Source organism: Myxocyprinus asiaticus, chromosome 46 (assembly GCF_019703515.2).
Source record: "Myxocyprinus asiaticus isolate MX2 ecotype Aquarium Trade chromosome 46, UBuf_Myxa_2, whole genome shotgun sequence".
NCBI classification, from domain to species: Eukaryota; Metazoa; Chordata; class Actinopteri; order Cypriniformes; family Catostomidae; genus Myxocyprinus; species Myxocyprinus asiaticus.
The window spans coordinates 28,670,773-28,692,938 of NC_059389.1; the positions used below are offsets into that span (position 1 = coordinate 28,670,773).

At 39.3% G+C, this 22,166-nt stretch overlaps 1 protein-coding gene and 1 pseudogene across 1 annotated transcript in view; both read right to left on the bottom strand.

Annotated features, from left to right (window-relative positions):
• The window catches only part of LOC127436275 (kinesin-like protein KIF21A), a 292,925-nt gene that overhangs the window by 91,026 nt on the left and 179,733 nt on the right, over nt 1-22,166 (bottom strand). The window lies entirely within an intron of this gene.
• The window catches only part of LOC127435737 (copine-8-like), a 129,516-nt pseudogene that overhangs the window by 21,200 nt on the left and 86,150 nt on the right, over nt 1-22,166 (bottom strand).

The window sequence follows — 22,166 nt, forward strand, 5'->3', positions numbered from 1 at the left end:
AGAAGGTTGAGTTTTGGCTATTCAGGGCAAGACGGTCATACTTTGAGTCAGGGGACAAAGCAAGGAAGCTTTTGGCTAGATATATAAAGCAGAGAGAGTGTTTTTCTACCATTCCCTCAGTGAAATCTGCTGGTGGTGAAATTTTTACCTCGGCCATTATTATTAATAATGCTTTTATCTTGATCTCTATAGCTCCACATTTTCATCTACTGATGAAGATATTAGAAATTTTGTGGAACCATTAGAACTCCCTAAACTGACAACTGAGCAAAAAAATTCTTTTGATTCTGGGATAAACTTGGAGGATCTTGGCGAGGTAATTAAGGCCTTGCCTACAGGCAAGACTCCAGGGCCAGATTGCTTTGCCACTGATTTTTTTAGATCTTATGCTACAGAACTGGCTCCACTTTTGTTAGAAGTTTATACGGAATCATTAAAGAATGGAAAGCTTCTGCCAACCATGACATAAGCCCGGATCAGTCTGATTCTTAAAAGTTCAAAGATCCAAGTGAGTGTAAGAGTTACCGTCCAATTTCCCTGATCTAGCTAGACATAAAAATATTGTAAAAAATTCTGGCTAACCGATTAAGTAAAGTTATGACATCTCTAATACATACAGATCAGGTGGGGTTCATTTGGGGCCACAGCTCATCTGATAACATTAGGCATATCATCAATATCATGTGGTCAGTGGTGAATGATCAGACTCCAGTCACTGCCATCTCACTTGACGCCGAAAAGGCGTTTGATGTGGTAGAATGGGATTACCTTTTTAAGATTTTGGAAATATACGGATGCGGGAATACTTTTATTGGATGGATTAAGTTACTTTATAGACACCCGGTAGTGGTGGTACTAACAAATGGATTAATTTCAGATTATTTACTCTGGATAGGGGCACCCAGCAGGGTTGCCCTCTTTCCCCATTATTGTTCTGTCTTGACCTGGAACCATTAGCAGCCGCGATAAGAAGGGAAGATGATTTTCCAGGGGTGGTGGTGGGAGGTATGGCGCATAAGCTTTTGCTTTATGCAGATGATATTTTATTATTTGTCTCCGACACTACTAGATCTATGCCTTGCCTCCACAGAATTATTAATTCCTTTTCTAAGTTCTCAGGATACAGAGTCAACTGGTCTAAATCTGAAGCTTTGGCTCTGACAGCGTACAGCCCAGTAACGGCTTTTCAGCCGGGCGCCTTCCAGTGGCCCAAACAGGGCATTAAGTATTTGGGCATTTTATTCCCAGCAATTTTGTCTGATTTAGTTATAGTTAATTTTGACCCCTTAATAAAAAGTTTTTCGAGCAATGTGAGCAGGTGAGCTTCATTATATTTATCTATGATTGTGATGGTTAATGTTATTAAAATGAATTGCATTCCAAAATATAACTACCTGCTACAATCTCTCCCTGTAGATGTCCCCCTCTCTTATTTCAAGCAATTTGATGGCATAGTGAAGTCCTTAATTTAGAATGGTAAGCGTCCTAGGTTACATTTTAATAAGTTACACAGGCCGATTGACAAAGGTGGGCTAGACCTACCCAAGATTTGTTTTTTTATTATAACTCCAAAGGAAACTGATGAACATCAGTAATACTGCTGGTTGGATGATAGGTGGTATAATTATATAATTTTTGTTAAGCAGGGTTAGGGTTAAGCCTACACAATAAAGCAAGACACCTTGATTTCAAACTTTGAACTTTATTTTTTATTTATTTTAACTAAAAATTCAAATGAAACTGGAAACAAATTAAGTGCAATGAAAATGTGTGCTGTTGAACTTTTTGAAAGATGGCTTTATAGCAGTTGTCAACATCTCTCTGGCAAAGAATTTACTTCATCTGTGCATTCTCTACCGGTTGGGTATTTCGTTGTCCGGGAAAATACATCATGTGTGTGAATAAATTAGTTTTGTTCCCTCCTTCATGATGTATATATATCACAATTTCCAGTTACATTGGCAACTGCTGGGCTGAGGGATCGGTGAATATTCTTGCTTTAAAAACTTAATTCATTTACATTTCTAAATTCAAACTGCACTCCAAACAAAACGAACCCTAATGTGCATTTCTCTCTATAAATTAACAAAATGTTCAGTCAGTCTCCTTGCTGGTTTTTCCGACACATTCAGAATCATTACCGCTTTTGCCGGTGTCGCTGTGGCTCGCTTCGTGCGTGCGCTTGTAAAATGTATATTTTAAAGGATCATTATTATGGTTTAGTATTTCTCTGTAATGTAGAGCAGTGTTAGCAATGTTACTTATAACACTCTTTCTCAGCCCTGGAACTAATATATATATTAGTAATTAAATTAATATCATAAATGTGCGACTAGTCGACTAATGGCTTAAATTAATGCCTACTAGTCGACTTGGAAAATCTTTGGTCAGGGGCAGCCCTAGTTACTACACTCGGTGACCTATATGAGAGTGGAGTGTTGAGATCTTTTGAAAATTTGGTTCAACATTTTGGAATTCCCAGATTTCAATTCTATAGGTATTTACAGCTGTGCCACCTGCTCTGTACTGTTTTTGGGAGTAGCACACACCCCCCTAAAGCAGCAGATACCCTGGGAGAGGTGATTACTGCTTTTGGAAAAGATCATGAGGCATCAGTGTATTACTCCCTGCTAATTCAGTGTCTGGGGGATGGAGCTTCAACATCTCTCAAGAGATTATGGGAGACAGATTTAAACTTGGTATTGGAGGAGGGAATGTGGGCTAGGATTATAAAAAACATCAAGTCTGCATCTAGAGATGCAAGGGTGTGCCTTATGCAATTCAAGATTTTACATAGATTCTGTTGGACCCCCTCTAGATTGTATAGGCTTAGTCTTAAAGACACACCCACCTGCTGGCGATGCCAATCAGAAGATGGAGATACAACCCAATGGAGATACAATTTTTTGGGGTTGTGTTAAGATCCAAGAATTTTGGTTGAAGGTTCAGAGTTTTATATGTGACATTTTGGGCACTCAAATTTCATTTTGCTCCAGTCTCTGTATTTTGGGCGATGGGCCGTCATCAATTTGGGAGATAAACACATTAAAAAATTGGGTTCTGATCAGTATTATGATTGGCAGGCAGATTATTTTAAAGGGATGGAAGTTGGATGGAGCACCCTATTTTCTGGAGTGGTGTTCGGAGATGGGGAGGGTGGCAGCTTTTGAGGAGGTGTCAAGCAGAAGGCTGGGGTTTTGGGACTTATTTGATAGGAAATGGGGCAATTATTTAGTGTTTTGGGGGGACTGTCAGGGAAGGGCCGTGGAAAGTGAAGTTTGGTTTTAATTATAGATGATTATTATGTTTTCTTATTTGTGTGTGTGTGTGTGTGTGTACGTGTGTATTCTTATTTGTGACCACAGGGGTGTTCGTTGGGGGTCATGGTGGGGTTGGTGATTGTGGAGGGGGAGGGGTAATAGTGGGGGTTAAATGTTAATTTTTATTCAATGAATATACACTATATTGCCAAAAGTATTCACTCACCCATCCAAATAATTGAATTCAGGTGTTCCAATCACTTCCATGGCCACAGGTGTATAAAATGAAGCACCTAGGCATGCAGACTGCTTCTACAAACATTTGTGAAAGAATGGGCCGCTCTCAGGAGTTCAGTGAATTCCAGCGTGGTACTGTGATAGGATGCCACCTGTGAAACAAGTCCAGTCGTGAAATTTCCTCGCTACTAAATATTCTACAGTCAACTGTCAGTGGTATTATAACAAAGTGGAAGCGATTGGGAATGACAGCAACTCAGCCACGAAGTGGTATGCCACGTAAAATGACAGAGAGGGGTCAGCGGATGCTGAGCCGCATAGTGCGCAGAGGTCGCCAACTTTCTGCAGAGTCAATCGCTACATCGCTTTTAATGTCATTCATACCCTCTGACATTAAAAAGCAGTTGGATGTCCTGGTTGAAGCTGATGACATGCGAGCGGATGATTTCTATTGTGCAGTGAGAAACTTTTACTCAGCGTCCCAGAGTGGAAACACATTCAGAGCAGCCTCAAACACTTCTACTCCAGAATCCCCGCTCTGTTTGATTGACGAAACCACGCTCTTTGATGAGTGGGCTTGCGCAAAAAACATTGTCACTCATCGCATCACTGAGTGGAACATGAACAAGACGGCCATGTCTGAGAGATGGACATATGTTTTTCATGAGCTGGAAAGCAAGACCATCAACTTCAGAGTCTTAGCCAAGGTCATGGAGTTCGTTTTATTCCTGACTGGGACATCTGCATCTGTGGAGCGTGTGTTTTCATTAATGAACGCAGCATGGACACTGGATAAATTTTGACTCAGTGTAACAGTTATGAAGGCAATGCTTTTCGTACATCTTAATTTTGGACTGGACTGCTCTGCATTTTACAATAAACTGTTGAAAGACAAGCGCATACTGAGAAAAATTGCTGCTAGCGAAAAGTACAAGTTGACAACAGTTACAGATGCGGATGCACCCTCTACTTCGCATTGATCTGCACCTAGGTAAGGATACATCAATTTCATTTTTGCTGGGAGAGGGCTGTCCCGTTTTCCACAAGCAGGAATCTGGTCACCCTAAATATAACCCCTTTAACAACTGTTAATAATGAGTGTAAAAACGGATACAATACACAGTAGATACAGGAGAGAGGAACGTTTTGAGTTTTAAAATACAGGGCTTGTTAAGGAATAAAGTGATAAGCTAGCAGGAATTTCAAAGCTCTTAACACGTAAGCTGCTAATGACGTTCTGGGAGCATTTTTTTTTTTTTTTTGGTCTAATGGGAACCTGTTTGAAGCAGGTTTCTCTTTTGATCTGGTGCAGTCTGCTGGGTCTCTGTTGGATTGGACTGATATCATATCACATCCCCCAACACCTATTAAAAAAAAAAAAACATCTCTCTCATCTTACCATCAAACTCGGCCGGCCCGACTCCAACGATTATAATTGACATGGGAAGACTAGAGGCCTTCAACAGAGAGAGACAACATTAAAACAACACCCACAAGAATACAGACTTGCATTATTACATCATATGTTGCTTTTGGAAACCTATGACAGATCAGAACGCTACATGTGATTTAATTCTACCAGTGATTTAAGTCTGTTTTATGCTTGTTTTATTATAGAAATATTATATTTTATATGGTGATTGATATGAGGCTATTTACATAAATATGGTACAATTTTCTTTTCCCATTACTTTTTTCTTTTCTTTTTTTCAGCAATAAAAGCACAAATCCAGCCTTTGGTGTGAGTAGTATTATATAATAAAAGAAGACAAACTATTAGCAAACATAAAATTAACCTAGCATGAAAAGAACCATATTATGAACTAATTATGAATGAAATGTAGAGAACAAAAATGTAATATATATTATATTGGTTGGCATATATTAGTTCATCAATAAATACAAACATTTAGTCCCAAACTAGCTTTATATATATATATATTAATTATTTATGGAAAGCATAAGGTGGCTGAGGTGGCTGATATTGTGATTTAATTTTGAAATGTGATGTATGAGCCAAATTCATTGGTTCAGGTAATATGCCTTGCTGAAGTGTAAACAACCCTGCCATACATATTATGAATGACTGCTGTCACAGAAAGACTGTCCCCATCACAGCCTGTAAAATCCAGTTTTCTAAATCACATTTCAGTGTCTTGGTTGGCGTTTTTTTTTTTTTTTTTTTTTTTTTTTTTAATTAAATCCATTTGAGGAAAAGACAAATGGATTTAATTTAAGACTTTTTTTTTTTTTTTGTCTAATTCTGTATTATTCATATCGTAATAGTATCCCCGGCGAGGCATTCAATATTTTTGCGATGGGAGAGAGACAATTTTTCTGCTCTGTTTAATACAACAATAGTCTCATTTTTCATTCAATAATCATCTCTTCTAGTGTCGAGAACAATAAAACCTTAGGTTTGTTTTTTTACAAAGTCAACAAAATTGCACATTTTTTATTAATAATGAGGGTAGGTATAAACAAAGGCATTTTACCTTCCTTATCTCAGTGTTATAAAGATTGCAGGCTCTGTCTTTTTGTACTTACATTTACGATGGATTCTTTAGTTTGAGCCATGTCAGAGATGACCCCATCTGAGATGATAAGGAGGATGAAGTATTCTGATCCATCCTTTACTAATGATGCATATCTGAACAAGAAACAAATTGATAAACACGATGTATTTCAACAGATAATGGGGTTCAATGCCAATTGAAATACAATTCATCAGTATGTGCATCCCAGATTATAGGGGATTGTAAATAGTATGTCAAAGGTCCCTGGATTTCATTTGACCTTTTCCATCATCAGTGCATTGCAGACTTAACATAAAAAGTATATCTGTTACCATCACCTGTGCACTAAAGGCTTTTTGTAAAAAGTATGTCCTTTACTTTCACTAGTGCACTTCAAACTTTTCATAAAAGTATATTCTTTACCATCACCAGTGCAGTACAGATTTTTTTAAATTACATCCTTTACCGTAGAGTTTAGTACTACAGACTTCTCATAAAAAGTACATTCTGTGCCATTGTCATTGCACTACATATTTTGCATTAGAAAACATTTTCTTTGCCCTCATCAGTTTTTGTACATAGCATGAAATTTGGAAATTATCCTGGCACTCCCAAGGTTCCTATGGTTTAGAACATGCCACTAGGATAAATGTTTTAGCCAGATATGTTAAGAAGAGTTATATCTTTCAATATCAACCCCAATCTTTCTGCTTCCAATAGCTTTAATCATCACAGTAATCCACACTAACATACTATGTAGGTATTACAATAGTTATAATTAGTGTAGTGCATACTAAAAATGTTTCATAAGTGATCTTACCGTGCTACATGGTTGATAACAGGTGAAAAGTATGTTGGTCCATACAATCGCACAGACTTCAGGCTCTGATAATACGCCCCTAGAACTCCATCTATACCACTGCAGTATGGGTTATCAGGGTTCCCATTCTGTACATAACAAGTAAATAAAAAGTATATAAACAAACATATTTACACACAGTCCATAAACATAGTATGAACACAGTTCACAAAACTGGCACAGTGCAACAGGCTTGCATAACTGGGTGAATACTTAAATTAGTAAGCTAAACCAACAGGATTCTTTTAAATATAATGCAACTTTGAGACCGCCTCATCAGCAATGTTTACAGTGAGAAATCTTTATGATTAATGAACTATGAGCCGAGAAAAAAAATATGACACCAACAAGAAGCAGCGGTCTAAAGTTAGTGATGTGGGCATGTGCTCATATTCCAAATGTCTTGTGCAGTCTGTAAGATGCATGTTTAAAGAGCGCTATTCACTCCAGTAAAGCTTTAATGCTCTGCTGAGTGCATATGAAGTGTCCTGTATTCTGCCCCGCGGAGGTGTGTGTATGTGTGTATGTGTGTGTGTGTGTGTGTGTGTTTTAGCTCTGTGTGGGCAGCTGCAGCTGCAGGCAATGCATCTGTTTGGGCAGGCAGAGAATCTGTCCCACTGTATATGGGATTATGGGATATATTTTCTTTGTGGGTGTGGATTAGGATAAAAGTTAAAGCAAATAAATTCAGTCGTTATAAATATGAGGCAGCTGTGGGCAATCTCCATTTGCTATCAATCTCCTTTATGAATTCTCTCATCCCTATTTATCATTTAGTCACCCCTCCAGAGAGTTTTGTGGCTTTTAGTTTATGTCTGATAGCTATGAGGCTAACATGCTCGTGCACCCCTAAGTGTTGACAAAATAAACTTTCTTTCTCTTCCGGGAAAATCAAGGCATCAGGGTTTGGCTGATTAGCATTAAAGAGATCTAAAATACCTAAAGAAAGCTATCCGTTAGCATTCCCATTCGTTTCAATGGCATCTGCTCTGCCAGAGCAGGGTTTCCCGGAAGTACATGAAATGGAAGCTGCTGTCTTTACTCATGAGCGTTCAGTTTCACGGCTACTTTTGAATGGCTGTCAATCATAGACAGTAGTGTAAGCTAATAGCAGGGCTGCCAACTCTTACGAATTTGACATGAGACACAAGCTTTCAGGCTCTGTCTCACACTCCCAAAATAAATCTCACGCCAAATAACAAGACAACGTAATTTGATGTAAAGTAAATAAAACAAAGAAACAAATCTTGTTCGTATGATTTTCCATTACTGTGAGACTTGAATTTTTGATCCACTGAAGCAAATTTACCACCACAACACACATCAGCATGCTCCAGAGATAAGATAACCAGTTGGGATAGCGCAGAGCGGAACAGTTGCGCGACTAAACAAGCGTTCACTCGATATCTCGGCGGAGACCACAAAACTTATGCAACCCTTTGATTTCTACAGAGAATCATCTATTTAAAGTGCTGTGGAAGAAGGCAAAACACTCAAACTGCAACTATTATCTAACCAATCAACCAACTTTGAGCTTGTGGGTGAAATTGTACCTCAGCCACCACAAAGACTATTTTTAGACCCAGGAAAAACCCTGGTTGTGCCATAGTGTATGGGGTTTTGAAATTGTGAATGCCAGGTTCATTTGTATTGTAAGCACAAAAACGATTATTATTTGATCTTTTATGGTTTTATTAAGTCTTGTTGTGGTGTTAAAAATGAAAGATATTACTAGTATTAAATATGCACACTATGTCCATGGTCGAATTAAAGTACAGCGGGGCCGGGGACTTGAATTTTCTGCCTGTGCATTAATACATCATCAAAATCTCACTCCAACCAGGTAACCAAATTAGCAGCCCTGCTATTGGGGACCTACTAAACAGCCAATTCCTGACCCACTGGTTAGCTTTAGCCCCTGCTGGCAGATGTTGTAACTACACCATTTACACCAAACAGCATCTTTCTCTATTAATGGTCATTCAAAAATAGTCATGTGTTTGGACAAAATAATGTTTTTGCAAGCAATATATAAATCACAATTATTTTATTATATTACAATAGATGTTTTAGGTCTTTAAGTGTGGGCTCTAAGGGTCCAGCTGGAGAACAGGTTTAGAAGTGGAGCTGAAAAAATGAGAGCTGGAGGAGTGGAGCCCCTCCAGTTAATTCTGCCAGATGTATCTACCTTTGGGTTGGAGCTTGGATCATACCGGTAGGATCCTATTACCAACATACCAATGGTGCTCACCATACTATACTGCTCTGCGTAACTACACATTTAGTCAAAAATGTGTTATGACCAAAATCAAGTCTCTTAGACTATGATCTGTCTTGTGACGGATGGGTTTGGTTTAAATATGCTCAGATTCAGGGAAAACAGTGTGTTACATGTTTTTATACAACAGTTAACCTAGTTCCGGTCCTCAATTCTGATTGGACTGAGGTGTTCCAAGAGTGCTGATAGCTCACACCATCAGCACTGGGACACTTTACCGTTTGTATCACTCCACTTGTGGTCATGGTGAGCTGTGCAGATGTTAAAGAGCAGTTAGATTTGTAAACTTTCATTCATCCCTGTGACATTAAAGATTTGAGCCAGCTGGTGGCGACAAAAACTGACTTTTGTGTGCTATGAGCGATTTGAGCTGACGTTGACAAACTGCATGTTGTCAGTCAGTGCGTTAATTTTCTTTGAAATCATCCGGAATTGTCTCTCACTCCATGATCGCTTGGATTACTTCTACACTATAGCTGATAAATTGAGCTATACTAACAGCTTCAGCATTACTGCCGATCACAGCTGAGAGTCGTGACAGATGGATTAATCAAACACGCTCAGGGCCCTACCTGATACAAGTTTCCGAGTTGGGAGAAGACTTAAACTTTCAGCATGGTGGAGGAGAGAACGCTTTCTGTTCCCCAAGAAATATACAAGAATGAAACTGGCATCATCCTTGTTTTCTCTCTGACAACAAAACACTTGAATGTGAGTGAAATACACATAGGATAATTCTGATAGCACGTATGGCAGCAGCACTCTACGATCAGAGTGTATTACTATCACACTACAGCTGAGGAATAGTTAAAATAACAGCTGCACTGTAACAGACGCAGGTAATCACACGCTCAGTCACTCTCTTTCTCTCTCTCTCTCTCTCTCTCTCTCTCTCTCACTCTTATACACACACGCACACACACACACATCCTTGTTTCTCCAATAACTTGTTAGAAACAGCCCAAGCTGTTGTTACTAGTTCTGAAGTGTGGATTTTGAATTAGTAACACCCAACGAGGCTTGGGCGCATCTTTCAAACTAGCAACGGCAGATCCTGAATCTGTGGCGTAAGTTGTTCCACACATAAGAGCGTTTTTTTGGGGGGGGACACTCCTTTGTTTTTCCCTACTTATTACAAATCACAGCCATGCTGATAGCTGGACATACAGCACATACTCGTGTGATATTGCTTTAATAATCAACATTTGGCTAGACCAGTGTTTCCCAACCTTTTTTCTGCCATGGCACACTTTTTACAACTAAAATATTCTATGGTACACCACTATCCCACATAGGCTAACCATCGTCAATATTTTTCCTTTTCAAGAACTTGTCCATGTTTTCTGTCCATCTTAGTAGTGTGTTTACTTGTAATGACTGAAATTCGGCTATGCAAAAAAAAAAAGAAAGAAAAAAAGTCACATAGGTAGGCTACGCTGTGTGAGGTCACAGGTGGCAAGAGCGCTAAATGGGTAATGAAAAAGCTAAAATTTGCTTCTTTTCTAATTTGTAGATTTGTTCTTGCAATGCCACAACATATTACAGGGATGCAAACTCATGAGGGGTGAAAAAGGTAAGAAAATCACTGGTCCACGAACATTTTTTCTAGGGATATTTTTTTAAAGAATAAGCTAAAATCACCAATTCCAGCTATTTTAGTGATTCAAGTTTATTCAAGTTTAAAATTGTGCAGAATTAGCTGCAAAATAAAGAGTATTTTGGTGAGGCTTGCTTCTGTTTCACAAATTTGTTCAATTTTATTAACTGATTAGTTCAGTGACCCCTTCTGGAAATGTCATTAGGTGGTGACAAATGAGCGTCTTACGTGCTATGAGTGAGTCAGTGAATCATTTTGAGTCGTTCATGACTGAAATCTACCAAGAGACATTATAGTGTTTAAGCATTAAAGAATAAAGCAGATCTATAGTCTTCCTTCAGTCTGAGCATTATTTTTCATCCAAAAAGACAACAATAGTCTAATAATAGTGAGTTTCAATAACGTCCTTACCTTCTCCTTTATTAAAACTTGCATGGCTACAAATCTACTGACTTCAGTATAAGAATTATAAACACAAAGCAGATCTACGGTATCATTTTCCTACAGTAGCATATTTAAACTGTGAAGCATGGCTTTTATCAGAAAAGACCACAATAACAGACAAATAATAATAATTTTGAGTTTCAATAATGTTCTTTCATCACTGTAAAGCGCATTTCACATGAGTTGAGTCGAGGCGTCAACGCTCCGTTCAATGCCAGCGTCAAGAGCCGCATTGCCCTCCACATGACAAGAGTTGCAGAAAGTGTCACAGAGGGGCGATTTTACGAGTTTTCCATGTACAAATGCGGGAGGTGTGCAAAATAAACATTGAAAACATGTATTTGGAAGAGAGAAAAAAGCTTGCAGTTGCTTTGATAGCAGAAAGTAATAATAGGACTCATTTATGTTTAGTTCTAAGCATTTTCTTTTGGTGAATTTAAGTTAGTTCAATAACTGGGGTCTCTGATATTCATAAACGATAAGGTAATATTTAATTAAAAGAAATTGAGATATTTTCCACGGCACACCTGACAATCTTTCATGGCACACTAGTGTGCCACGGCACAGTGGTTGGGAAACACTGGGCTAGACAATCAAAAAACATTGAAGCCACTTTTCTCAGCTTCAGTTTTGGTGTGGTTACTGTGTTTTGGCTTTGTAGGGCAGCATAGCCCTGTGTTTCTCAATCCTGCTTCTTAGGGCCCCACAGGATTGCACAGTTTGGATGTCTCCATTATATAACCTGATTCAACTCATTGGTAAGACACTGAAGATGTTCATCGCTGTGGGGTCCTCAAGAACAGACTGGGTGGGTTTACATGTACAACAAAAGGCTTATAACAACCTATTGATAACCCAAGTTAATTGCATTTGCTGTCACTCTGTCAGTTTGGGTTTTTGTCTGACAGGACTATGGCATCATCATCCCATGTCTGTCTTATGTTTCATTGTCTGTCTTTGTGTGAGCACACGGTTTCAGTTGAATTCCCTGCCGTGCGCTCTTCTGTCTGTCTTGTTTCATGTCTGGAGCATGGTGTCTGTATCCTGACTTCCTGACTGGTTCGGTTTCAGTCTGTGTCGGGATTCGGACACTCATGCTCCATGTTCTGTCTGTTACTGATGTGGGTGAATCACGCTAATGTCATCTTGGTGGCATGCACTCGCATCAATAGTTTAGAATCAGAATCAGATTTATTGCCAAATATGCTTACACATACAAGGAATTTGCCTTGGTAATAGGAGCTTCCAGTGCACAACAATACAATACAGTAAAAAGACAGAGATAATAATAAAAATAATGACATTTTTATTTATAATATTTACACACATATATATATATATATATATATATATATATATATATACATACACATATGTAGTGAAAATTGAAATACAAATCTGTTATATACAGAGGAAGGGAATGTAATGGCAGAAGAGGTAGAATGTTTTGGATAAATATAAAAAGACTAAACTGTGAATTGCACATAATTATTGCTCAATGGGGCAGTTTTAACTGTTCATGAAATGGATAGCCTGAGGGAAAAAACTGTTCCTGTGCCTGACGGTTCTGGTGCTCAGTGCTCTGAAGCATCGGTCAGAAGGCAACAGTTCAGAAAGGTAGTGGGTTGGGTGAGTGAGGTCCAGAGTGATTTTTCCAGCCTTTTTCCTCACTCTGGAAGTGTACAGTTCTTGAAGGGAGGGCAGGAGGCAACCAATAATCCTCTCAGCAGTCCGAACTGTACTTTGTAGTCTTCTGATAACCAATTTCGTAGCTGAACCAAACCAGAGAGTTACTGAAGTTCAGAGGACAGACTCAATGACTGCTGAGTAGAACTGTAGAAGCAGCGCCTGTGGCAGGTTGAACTTCCTTAACTGGCAAAGGAAGTACAACCTCTGCTGGGCCTTTTTCACAATGGAGTCAGTGTGGGTCTTCCACTTCATGTCCTGTGAGATGGTAGTGCCCAGGAACCTGAATGACTCCACCGATGCCACAGTGCTGTTTAGAATGGTGAGGGGGGGTCAGTGTTTGGGTGTTCCTCCTAAAGTCAACAATCATCTCCACCGTTTTGTGCGTGTTCAGCTCCAAATTGTTTTGACTGCACCAGACAGCCAGCTGTTCAACCTCCCTTCTATATGCAGACTCATTGTCATCTTGGATGATCCCGATGACAGTAGTGTCATCTGCAAACTTCAGGAGCTTGACAGAGGGGTCCTTGGCGATGCAGTCATTTGTGTACAGGGAGAAGAGTAGTGGGGAGAGCACACATCCCTGGGGGGCACCAGTGCTGATTGTACAGGTGCTGGAAGTGAATTTCCCCTGTCTCACAAGCTGCTGCCTGTCCGTCAGAAAGCTGGTCATCCACTGACAGATAGACGTGGGAACAGAGAGTTGGTGTAATTTAGTCTGGAGTATAGCTGGGAAGATGGTGTTGAATGCCGAACTGAAGTCCACAAAAAGGATCCTTGCATATGTCCCTGGTCTGTCCAGATGTTGCAGGATATGATGCAATCCCATGTGGACTGCATCCTCCACAGACCTGTTTGCTCGATAAGCAAATTGAAGTGGATCTAGAAAGGGTCCAGTGAATGTCAGAGCGGGTGTGGGGTGTGAGATTGGGCCTTTCAAATCTACAGTAGAACACATTCAGGTCGTCAGCCAGTTGTTGGTCCCCTTCAGTGTTGGGGGTAGGAGTCCTGTAGTTAGTAAGTTGTTTTAGGCCACTCCACACTGATGCAGGGTCGTTAGCTGAAAACTTGTTTTTCAGCTTCTCAGAGTATCTTCTTTTAGCCACTCTGATTTCTATATTCATTGTGTTCTTGGCCTGATTTAACAAGACTTTATCCCCACCTCTGTAAGCATCCTCTTTGGCCTTACGAAGCTGCCTGAGCTCTGCTGTAAACCATGGTTTGTCATTGTTGAACGTTAAGTAAGTCCTAGTAGGAATGCATATATCCTCACAGAAACTAATATATGATGTCACAGTATCTGTGAGCTCGTCCAGATTGGTGTGTACAGCCTCCAATCACTCCAATCGGTGCAGTCAAAGCAGGCTTGTAGTTCCAGCTTTGCTTCATTGGTCCATCTCTTTACAGCCTTTACTACAGACTTAGCAGATTTTAGTTTCTGTCTGTAGGTTGGAAGAAGATGAACCAGACAGTGATCAGATAGTCCCAAAGCTGCTCCAGGGACAGAGTGATATGCATCCTTTATTGTTGTGTAGCAGTGATCCAGTATATTTCTGTCTCTGGTTGGGCATGTAATGTGCTGTTTGTATTTGGGTAGTTCACGTGTGAGGTTTGCTTTGTTAAAATCCCCAAGAATAATAATAACTGAGTCCGGGTATCGTTGTTCTGTGACTGTGATTTGATCAGCCAGCTGTTGCAGCGCTGCACTCACACACGCATTTGGTGGGATATAAACACTCACCAGAATAAACGAGGAAAACTCCCGTGGCAAGTAGAAAGGCTTAACATTAATAAAGAGCACTTCCAAATTAGGATAGCACATCTTCTTTAACGTTGTTACATTTGTACACCAACTTTCACTGATGTAAAAGCATGTTCCACTGCCTTTCATTTTCCCCGTTAAATCTGCAGTGCGATCCGCTCTGAACAGATGAAAGCCTGGCAGATGTAACGCGCTGTCCGGAATGGCTTCACTCAGCCAGGTTTCTGTGAAGCACAAGGCAGCAGAGGTTGAAAAGTCCTTGTTTGTACGGGTGAGGAAATAAAGTTAATCCATTGTGTTATGAAGAGAGCAGAGATTTGCTAGATGAATACTCGGCAGCGCTGTTCGAAAGCCGCGCTGACGGAGCTTGACCAGCGCACCTGCTCGTCTCCCTCGCCTGCGTCTCTTGAACAGCACAGCTGCGCCCCCGACTAAAATGTCCAGCAAAGCATCTGAATAGTCAAAAACCGGGAAAAGATTGTCTGGTATATGCTGCCGAATGTTCAGCAGTTTGTCCCTGGTAAAACTGATTGGAAAAAGATTACTAAACACACGACAAACAAACAAAAACAACAAAAGAATAGGAGCACTCCACACTGAGGTGGCCATCCACAGTGCCAACTTGATGATCTACCTCTCGTTTATGTCTGTCTCTCGTGAACACGGATGTGCCTCGTGTTGCACTGAGCGCCCGGGTCGTGAGTTGTCTTGTGTTTCATGTCCGGAACATGGTATCTGGATCCTGACTTCCCTGTCTGGTTAAGTTTCGGTCTGTGTTAGGATCCAGACACTCATGCTCCATATTCTGTGTCTGTCTCTCACGACCGCGGATGCGTATTGCGCTCGTTTTCCGCTGTGTGCCCGGGTCGCAAGCTGTCTTCACATTGTGCTGAGGTTCGGTCACTTCGGTCTGAGATTTCAGGTTTGTGTGTGGCTGAACTCTCGCATAGGTGTCCTGTCTTGTTTTTGCCGCCTGTAGCGTGCATTGCATGGCGTTTGCCTCGCAATGTATGCTAGGTTTTGTTTAGTGTGAGAATGCGTGGCATCGCTTTGTTTGCCGTTGCTACGCATTCTCTCATCTTGTTTGTCAGTTGGCATGGGCGTATGTTGCCTTATTGTCTTGCCGATGTGCGCTCATGCCATTCAGGTGTTTTGTTGTCTTGTGAGAGCACGTGGCTTTGTTTTGTTCATGCATTGCCACGTGCCTCTCTGTCTTATGTCATACCCCGCCTCCTTGTTTGCTTATTATTAGTTAATTTGCCTCACCTGTTCCCTGTTAACCCGTTTGATTTCTCTCCCTATTTTAGCCACCTCGTGTGTGCTGTTCAGTGCCAGTTCGTCTTGTGTACCTAGTCAGTCTTGTGTGTTTAGTTGGTCTGTCTAGTATATTCCCTGTCGTTCCTGTTTCCCTTACCTAGTTCATGGTTCAATCTGGTCAGTCCTGTTCCCCTCTGCCCCAGCCTGGATTACCCTTTTTCCTCTTCGGGGTAGTTCATGTTTGTTTTTTCCCCATGTGGGAGTTTTGGTTTGTTTTTCTTATTTATTTTGTATGAATAAATTCCCTGTATATTTTCACTCTGCGTTTGGATCCTGAGCCTCATTGTTCTCTGCTAATGCTGACATTTACATGAAATTATGACATTATTATGTTTTTCTCCAATCTTGATGTCAAGACGAAAACAGAAATGTCAAAGACATGCATAAATTGAATAATATGTCAGAATGCTTATAAAGGCCAGCAAAAATCTAGATGTTTCAACTATTTTCCGGTAAAACATTGTTTAAGGTGTATACAGTACATGACCATACAGACTGTTTGTTGTCTTAAGCTTAATCGGTGTAAGATTGTTCACATGCTGTAAATGCACTCAGAATACTCAAACAAGAACATACTGTTTGATAACAAAATGCTTCAATATAAACAACAAACAATTACTTAAAAATATACTTTAAAAATCTGGGTTTTTTAATTACATAATAATAAAAATACAAAACGTTTCCTCACCAGGGGAAATTCATGAGACACATGGCCATCGGGCGGCAGTTTTGCACCGAAGCCCAGTGCAGGGAAGAGTTTATCACTGTCATAGTCCTGAATAATCTCACCAACAGCTCTGAGGGCCAGAGCATATGCGTTCAGATGATACGGGCTCATGTAGTGCAGAGAGGTGGGTTGGGAAGGGTTACCTGGCAGAAATAAATCAAATCAGTTCAGTTCTTTTAATTAAGACATAATTAATTTCATGCTGTATCTGCTGATTAATATGAAATATGTCAATATGTAATATCATGAGAGACATAATTTAGAATTCTAGGTGATTCTCAGGAAACTGACAATTGTGTGTTATGTGGGTCCTCTTGACTTACTACTGATATAATTAACAGGATACTGAAATTAGTCATATAAATGTATTATTTTAAGTCTTTGTCCCTCATTTTCTGTTTAGCTCTTTTATACTGTGACAGACCACATAGTTCAAACAGAGGTAAGTTTATCAAGTTTACAGTCTTAATCAGTATTACATTATATTTACACTTCTATTGACCTAGTCAAGCTCAAAATGTATGGGAACTCTGTTAATGGGAAAATCATAGTGATACCTTTCTTGGCATTAAGTACAAGAATAATGACTGCAATGTGGGTTGAAATGATATTTGTTAACTAAGGTCACTATTAGACATTTTAACACTGATCTTCCACCCTGTAACATTCAAACACAGAACAATAAATAACAGGGCTTACTTGGAAAAAAAACGTGTTGAAACGGCACAAAAATGTCATGCATCATTTTCAACCCTGTAGCATTCAAAACCCAAAACAAACTAAATGTAACTGGGCTGGCTTGGCACAAAACATGTTTGTTTTGACCAATGTCATAGGTCATCTTCAACCCTGTAACATTTAACCCCAAAAAAATAATAACAGGGCTTGCTTGGAACAGAACATGTCTTGAAAGGGAAAAAATGTCATGGGTCATCTTCAACCCTGTCGCATTCAACAAGAAACACACTGAATGTAACAGGGCTGGCTTGCACAAAACATGTTTCGAAAGGCCACAGAAATGTAATGGGTCATCTTCAACTCCATAACATTCAACAATGAATAACAGCACTGGCTGGGCACGAAACAAGTTTTGAAAGAGCACATTAATCATTTCAAGGGTCATCTTCAACCTTGTAACATTCAACCCCAAAACAAATTGGATGTAACAGGGCTGGCTTGGCACAAAACATGTTTGAAATGGCATAAAAATTATAATAGGTAATCTTCAACCCCATAACATTCAACCCCAAAACATTTTGAATGTAACAGGATTGGTATGGCACAAAACATGTTTTGAAAGGGCATAAAAACTTTAATGGGTCATCTTCAACCCCAAAACAATGAATAATGTGCTTAATTGGCATAAAACGTGTTGTGAAATGGGACAATTTTATGGTTATATTCACCAGTATAACATTTAAGCCCAAAACATATAAAAAATGTAACAGGACTGGCTTAGCACAAAACATGGTTTGAAAGGGCAAAAAAAAAAAAAAAAAAAAATGTCATGGGTCACCTTCAACCCTGTAACATTCAACCCCCCAAAAAATGAATAACAGGGCTTGCTTGGAACAAAACCCATCTTGAAAGAGCAATAAAAATATCATGGGTCATCTTCATCCCATAACATTTAACAAAAATCATACTGAATGTAACAGGGCTGGCAGGCACAAAGCATGTTTTGAAATGGTATAAAAATTATAATAGGTAATCTTCAACCCCATAACATTCAACCCCAAAACATACTGAATGTAACAGGACTGGTATGGCACAAAACATATTTTGAAAGGGCATACAATTTTTTAATGGCAGCCCTGTTCATCTTCAACCCCATAACATTCAACAATGAATAACGGGGCTGGCTGGTAACAAAACATGTTTTGAAAGGGCACAATAAAAAAAGTCAAGGGTCTTCTTCAACCCCATAACATTCAACCCCAAAACATATTGAATGTAACAGGAATGGTATGGTACAAAGCATGTTTTGAAAGGGCACAAAATTTATGGTTATATTCAACCACGTAACTATTAGAATGGGTGCATTCATTCCCTCGTCTGCGCTATTTTTAATTGTTGGTGTATGAAAATATGCGCTGGATGGATGTCTTTGACCATTTAGATGCGTTTCCGGCAATGTGCATTTCAGTGCAGGATGATACTGGCAACTGGATGTGTCTTCAGCGTATTTCAGCGTGGTTTGCATGTTTTTTCGGCTCATATCAGTGTGGATTGCTTGTGAATCAGTCATAATACGATTCAAGCTTTGCAAAGGAACTTTTATTGAAGGATGGGGCAGTTAAAAATACTTAGACCCAAAGCAAAACAGTAAGTACACAGTTGCATTCATGAATATTTCAAAAGTCATGACTGTTTGATAGTTTTTCGAAAAACTATCAAAAAAATCTAAACTAGCCACAAACTTGCCGCAAATTTGCCGCTCTTTATTTTCACATGTAACTGAGCTTTTGATTCACCACAAATGTTTGTCAGAAGTTTGCAGTTCTTCGGAGATACTGGTGAACCTCCAGAAAACCTTTGGCAGCAATGGACAATTTTCCACAAGTTTGCTGCAAAGCTAATTTACATGTGAAAATTATCAGTAGCAAATTTGTGGCAAGTTTGCGGCAAATTTGCCATGAACTCTCGATTTTCATAAGGGGTTCTGACATCCTGTTTACACTGCGTGCGTCGACCTGAAATTTCTAAACCGTTTATTTGTGTTGTTGGCAGTAGTAGCACAAGCGCGTGCAGCGCAAAATGGAACGGAACGTGTTTACAGTTGGCACAACGCAACGCACCCCAATGGACATTTGCATGGTAGAGAACATAACTGATTATAATGGGTTCTATTGCTTTTGACGCGACACGACTCTCGTGTCCAGTGTAGACATGGTGTGAGTGTTAACAGTTGTGCTTGAGACAGTTTAATATATTCAGATGCAATGTGTTGGTTGTGCGTTATGTGTAACCCCTGAAATTTTGTTTTATAATGTTGTGGAGCTTGTTCATTATATTCAGACTGAGTTTCAAAAATGGCTGAATTTGAGGGGCTGCACGGTGTTAGACAATAAGTTTTAAGGAGGCGCTTAGGCCAAAACCAAGCATTTCAGACAAAGGGCCAGAGACTGAGTGGAAAATTATCATTCATTACTAAATTATGAATGTTTTAATAAAAAAATAAAAAAATAAAAACTCATTACTAACATTATCAGTGGACCTCAGGGAAGATAATATATATATATATATATATATATATATATATATATATATATATATATAAAGAACATTTCATGACCCCTTTAATACAGTATATAAAACGTAAGGGACTGAATTTGTTTATACACATAGATAAAACAACACATAATCATCATATGCAACTGCTTAAAGAGCATTTATTTGTAGAGTAATCTTTTAGTAAGGCAAGCTCACCGTTTGATGCAGTGAAATCAATCGCCACCGTGAAGTTAATTTGTGTGCTGAAAGAGCAAAAACAGTGAAGTGAGCACATATGTGAATATGCTTAAGAACATAAAATATATGATGCTTGTGAAAGCACAATGAAGCCCCAGCGAGCCGCAGTGAGCTGACTCTGTGAAACTGTGTCTCAGCTCAATTTAATCTGTGGGCTGAAATGAAGGAAATTAATCCCTAAGAGCATCTTTTTCTGAAGCCAATATTCTCTCTGCAGTTACCTGGATTTACTGTTCAGCAGAAGACACATTTAGAGAGCATCACTAACTGTCTGTCTGTAAGAATGTTCTGCTGTCATCTTTTTGCAGATTCTTCCAATTACTCTTCCGATATTTGCAGTGTTTGGAGGCCAGGTCATGTGCCTGGGGTCTCTGTGTCTCTCAGAATAGAGTGGGCTATTTATAGCTCAGTTTATTATAGCATCATAATGCAGTGCACTCCCCGTCAATGTGTGTGTGTGTGTGTGTGTGTGTGTGTGTGTGTGTGTGTGTGTGTGTGTGTGTGTGTGTGTGTATGGAGGAGAGAGTAAGGTAGGGGGAATTATTAATGACTAGTAAGGCACAGCAATGTGTTTCCTGTCTCAATAGATGAGCTGGAGTATGTTCAGAATAGCATTCTACCATACTACTCATATTACTGTTTGCAGTATGCACAGTGCATAGAACACTTAGATGACCTACTACATATGCTAAAATGTGCAGTTTACAAGTAGGGCACATTGTGCGAGAATACTGTATCCTACAATGCAATGTGCTTGATTTGACTTTTTATTTCCAGTGTAATGACTGAACCAAAAGCAAAATCAACCAAAATTTTTTGTTACATCTCCTTTAGTAGTTGACTGGTTTTAATGGCCAATGCTGATTTGATATCTAGAGAACAGGTTGGCCGATTAACATAAGATATATAAAATAATATTTAATAATAGCAAGTAAGATTATCACAAAAAAAAGAAGCTTGTTTTAAATTAACAATAAGTTTAATCAATCAATTTTAAGCAATATTCAATCAAAATTATTTTAAATTGATAGTTCACCTAAAAAGTTCACCAAAAAATTGGTCTCATCATTTACTCACCCTCATGCCATCCCAGATGTATATGACTTCCTTTCTTCAGAAGAACACATTTGAAGAAAAATATCTCAGCTCAGTAGGTCCTTATAATGCAAGTGAATGGTAACACGATTTCTGATGCTCCAAAAAGCACAGACAATTAGCATTAACGTCATCCATACGACTCCAGTGGTTAAAGTAATGTCTTATAAAGCGATATGTTCGTGCAAAAATGATCAACATTTAAGTACTTTTTAACTATAAATAATCATTTCCTGTAAGCAGCAGTATGCAAGTTCACAAGAGGGCTGAGGTCACATGGTCTCTCGTGTGAAGTATTGGCGTTGGCATGTTCACACTAGAAGTGACACATGTGCGACTCACCCGGAAGAGCAACACTGTTTAAAACTAAGTAGGAGGAACGCTGTACAGACCAATGTAAACAAATTGAAGCAAATTTAAACAATGATGTCAGAATATTTTGATTTAAGAGGAGATACAACCATATTTATTTGAACCTGAGTACTCTGACCTGGAGCACAGGGAGATGGAGGAGGCTGGACCAACAGCAGCACAACAACAAGCCTAAGAGAGACAGAGAGCTCAGGAGACGTGGTGCATGCCATTGCTGGAAAGACCGCATAACCTCAGCCCTCTCGTGAACACACATACTGCTGCTTACCGGAAGCGATGATTTATAGTTAAAAAGTACTTACTGTAAATATCGATCTTTTTCACACATAAAGCGATCGTATCGCTTTATATGACATTCATTTATCCACTGGAGTCATATGGATGACAATAATGCTGATTATCTGTGCTTTTTGGAGCATCAAAAAATATGTTACAATCCACTTGCATTATAAGGACCTGCTGAGCTGAGATATTTTTCTATTTTTCTTCAAATGTGTTCTGCTGAAGAAAGAAAGTCATCTGGGATGAGGGTGAGTAAAGAATTT